Source organism: Petaurus breviceps, unplaced genomic scaffold, assembly GCF_028583685.1.
Source record: "Petaurus breviceps papuanus isolate PSGF00001 unplaced genomic scaffold, PetGlider_PUasm1.0 67, whole genome shotgun sequence".
Taxonomy (NCBI): Eukaryota; Metazoa; Chordata; class Mammalia; order Diprotodontia; family Petauridae; genus Petaurus; species Petaurus breviceps.
The window spans coordinates 5,211,900-5,215,875 of record NW_027186446.1 but is presented as its reverse complement, the minus strand read 5'-3'; the positions used below and the strand labels follow the sequence as shown (position 1 = coordinate 5,215,875).

At 39.9% G+C, this 3,976-nt stretch overlaps 1 pseudogene; it reads right to left on the bottom strand.

Annotated features, from left to right (window-relative positions):
* Positions 1 to 2,582: 2,582 nt before the first annotated feature.
* Positions 2,583 to 3,029, bottom strand: LOC138173915 (jupiter microtubule associated homolog 1 pseudogene; annotated as a pseudogene).
* Positions 3,030 to 3,976: the final 947 nt, after the last annotated feature.

Sequence of the window (3,976 nt, the reverse complement as noted above, 5' to 3'; positions counted from 1 at the left end):
TCCTTCTCTTCTTTTCTAGATATGTCCTAAGAGTCAAGTGGGACAATTATCCCTTTCTCTCATCAGGCTTTCATGCGACTGAGTACATATACTGCCTAAGAAACCTGAACTTAGATTTGCGTGACCTCTTTTGTGGTCCTTTCTTGAGTAGGTTACCAAGCAACAACTTTGAGAGGGACTTGTTAGTGAGGCCAAAATGTACAAATGTACTAGCAGCAATGAGAGGACTGGTCAGTTGAGGCAGCAGCAGGAATAAACTGGTGGCAAGAGAAGCTTCTCTCTTGGAGAGGGTGGCCGCTGCAAAGAAGATTGACTCAAGCTTGGACATTTTACTATTTGGTTTATTATTTAAATTAATTCTGAGCCAAGGTGAAATATAAAATGGTTAATTAGCAAACCTACCATATGTTGTGATGAGGTTCAAGTATCAGACTTTCAGCAGATTGTGACAGCCGTAATGTTACCAAATTCTGTTCTAATCATTTTGTTGATGTGCACTATGATCTTTTTTGTTTAGCAGTCCTTTTTGTGTATAGAGCTATACTACCAGCCCCATGCCCTGATTCATACTGTACATTTAGTACCTTCCTCTTTTACTCCCATTTTGAGGGGTCCTAGGCATGAAGCATCACCCAAGCTAAGTAAAATTTTACCCAGGGAGCCAGGATAGAGGACTCAATGAGCCAGTAATTACAAGATAAGGGAGCTTCTTCTCACTATAGACCCAGCTCCCTGATATTGAATCCAGTCAAACAGAATGGCTAGGTACAGGACAGGGAGGAATAACTGTGCCATCCTCAGCCAACTCAGTTAAGTGGTTCATCAGTCAATGTTAGAGATTCTGATTTTATGTCTGAAAAAAGAGTGTTGGATTTAGTTAAAAGTTTAAGCTGGAGTCCTGTCTTTGCCACTTACTAATTGTGTGACTGAGCAAGTCATCTTAGTCCATTTGAGCCTCAGTTTCCTCATATGTAAAAAGGAGACACATTGTAAACTATAAAATGCTGTTATTATCATTATTATAATTAACTAGGATTAGTAAATGGAAGCTATTACTATTATTATTATTATTATTATTTTCATAACCTCCTGAGGACAAGGATTTTCATCACATACTGCCTCAACATCATTGTTATAATTAACTAGTATTATTAACTATAAAAGGTGCGGCTAGGTGGCGCAGTGAATAGATCACTGGCCCCCAAGTCAGGAGGACTTGAGTTCAAATCCGGCCTCAGACTCTTGACATACTTACTACCCATGTGACCTTGGGCAAGTCACTTAACCTCAATTGCCCTGCCCTCACCCCTCCAAAAAGCAAAAAAACCCCAAGCAAACCAAAAACCCAAACAAACAAAAAAAAAACCCTATAATCTATCACTGTTATTATTATTCTCATAACTTCCTGAGGGCTTGTGCTTCTAGCATTGTGCTGACAAAATTCCACAGGCAAGATTAAGCAAGAGGTCAGGCATTGGGTATCAGTCTCAGAATAGCAATATCTTAAAATGTCAGTGTGCTCTAGGGAATTACTTTTCTTAAACCATTAAATCCTCTTTTTACTATTTCCTCCAAGGATACTTCAGTTCTTTGGATGAATACAATGCTTCTTCCTTCTCTTGTTCTAATCATTACCCTGATCTTTTCTGGCAGGATTCCTTTCAGGATTGATCAGGAGCAATGATGAGTCTGGAAGCTGGGTTAAGAAATGGTTTGGTATCAGTAGGAATGGTGTGAATCATAATAGCTAGCATTTATATATTGCTTTAAGATATGCAAGGTGATTTACAAATATTATCTCAATAGTATCTGCCTTGACAAGTGGGTGCTATCATTATCATCATTTTACAGATAAGGCAACTGAGGCAGACAGAGGTTAAGCAACTTACCCAGGATTCACATAACTGGATTTAAACTCAGGTCCCCTGACTCTAGGTCTAGCCCTCTTATCTATTGAACCACTTAGCTGCCTAAATGTAAAGAGTTTTCAGTTTAGGACATTGTTTTGGAATTGATAGTTAATGAAACTGATAAAGTTTCTCATTTAGACAGGAAGAAAGACTTCAGACTGAATATTGTCCTAACATTATTTTGTAATATGTAGTCAGGCAGCTAGGTAATGCGGTGGATAGAGCACTGGGCTTGGAATCAGGAAGACCTGAGTTTAGATCTGGCCTCAGATACATAGCAGCTGTGTGACTCTGGGCAAGTCACTTAACACTGTTTGCCTCAGTTTCCTCATCTGTAAAATGAGCTGGAGAAGGAAATGGCAAAGTACTCCAGTATCTTTGCCAAGAAAACCCCTAATGCGATCACGAAAAGTCGGACACAACAATAATATGCACCCCCAAATAAGGAAGAGGATATGAGGGGAGAACAGAGGAGAAGAAGGGGTCCGCTTGGAACGTCCTTCTACATTTTTTTCTTTTTTTTTGCTTTTTGGAGGTCAATTGGGGTTAAGTGACTTGCCCAAGGTCACATGGCTAGTTTTTACATTAAGTGTATGAGGCTGGATTTGAACTCAGGTCCTCCTGATTCCAGGGCCAATGCTCTATTCACTGTGCCACCTAGCCGCCCCTACATTTTCTTTTTTTTTTTTTTTTTTTTACATAAAGTGCTTTTTAATGAAAGAAATTTTGAAGAGATGTACAGTCAGGCTCAAGTTGTGCAGTTCACAAGCATGGAGGGGAGGAAAAAAAAGTCATATTTAACCAAGGACTAAGCTGGACTTGCCACCAGGTAGATTTCTTCTGGATAGTGCTGGTGCTGATGCAACTGGACTGGGAACAGGTGCAGCAGGCACAGATTTCTCTTCATTCTGTCCCAGGTCAACTTATAAGTCTGCCTCCACATTTTCATGTATATCACCTTCTCCCTTTGGACCTAAAACCTGTCCAGGACCAGCTTCAGAAGAGTTTCTTCTTTGGAGTCCAGATGGTTCAGAACTATCCCTACTAGACTGAGTCCCTGCTGACTTGGCCCAAGAAGGCTGATTTTCTTCACATGTTCCCAAAAATATTAGATGCCATTTTGTTCTTTCTCACTGGTTGTTCTGTAGGCTCATCATCTACATTTTCAATGGTAAGAAAAATTTACAGCTTTTCTGTGTTTCCTATGATGGAATATAGTTAACACACACATTCTATTAGGCAAACGTTGTTGGAAGGCCTACTGTGTCTAAGACATTCTGATTTGATTCTGATTGTTTGGTCAGACTAGAATACTGGATTATATTGACATGACATGACATGACATGACTTGATGTGACACAGCATAAAATAAATATGCTATATTTTGGGTCTGGACCTGTAATTTCACACATATAAGAAAACTCCTTCCAGCAAAGCAGATGAGTAGTGGTTCTGAAGTTTACACTCTTAGAGACTTAATTGACTGGGGCATTTGAAAGGTTTAGTAACTTGCCTAGGGTAAAAAAGTCAGAATATGTCAGAGGTCTCCCCGACCCTCTCTCTATCCACTATGCCATATTTCCTCTCTTAAAATAATATCGATCTAATAATCTGATTTGTAGTGATGTCCTTTACAAACGCAATTCCTGGAACACTGTGGCAAAATGGGAAGACGGTATGTAATAATCCCTTAGATGCATATGGGGCTTTGCAGTGTACAAAAGGTTATCTCCTTATTGAATTTAAGCCTCACTACAGCACTGTGAGATAAGTAGATTGGTGCTGATCAGATCAAAAATCTTAGCTCTAGAAGGAACTTTAGAGATTATACACTGCCTCATTTTACAGATAAGGAGACTGAGGTTCAGAGAGAGAGAGAGAGAGAGACAGACAGACAGAGAGAGAGAGACAGAGAGAGAGACAGAGTAAGAGAGAGACAGAGAGAGAGAGACACAGAGAGACACAGAGAGAGAGACAGAGAGAGAGACAAAGAGAGAGAGACAGAGAGAGAGACAGAGTAAGAGAGAGAGAGAGAGAGAGAGAGAGAGAGAGAGAGAGAGAGAGAG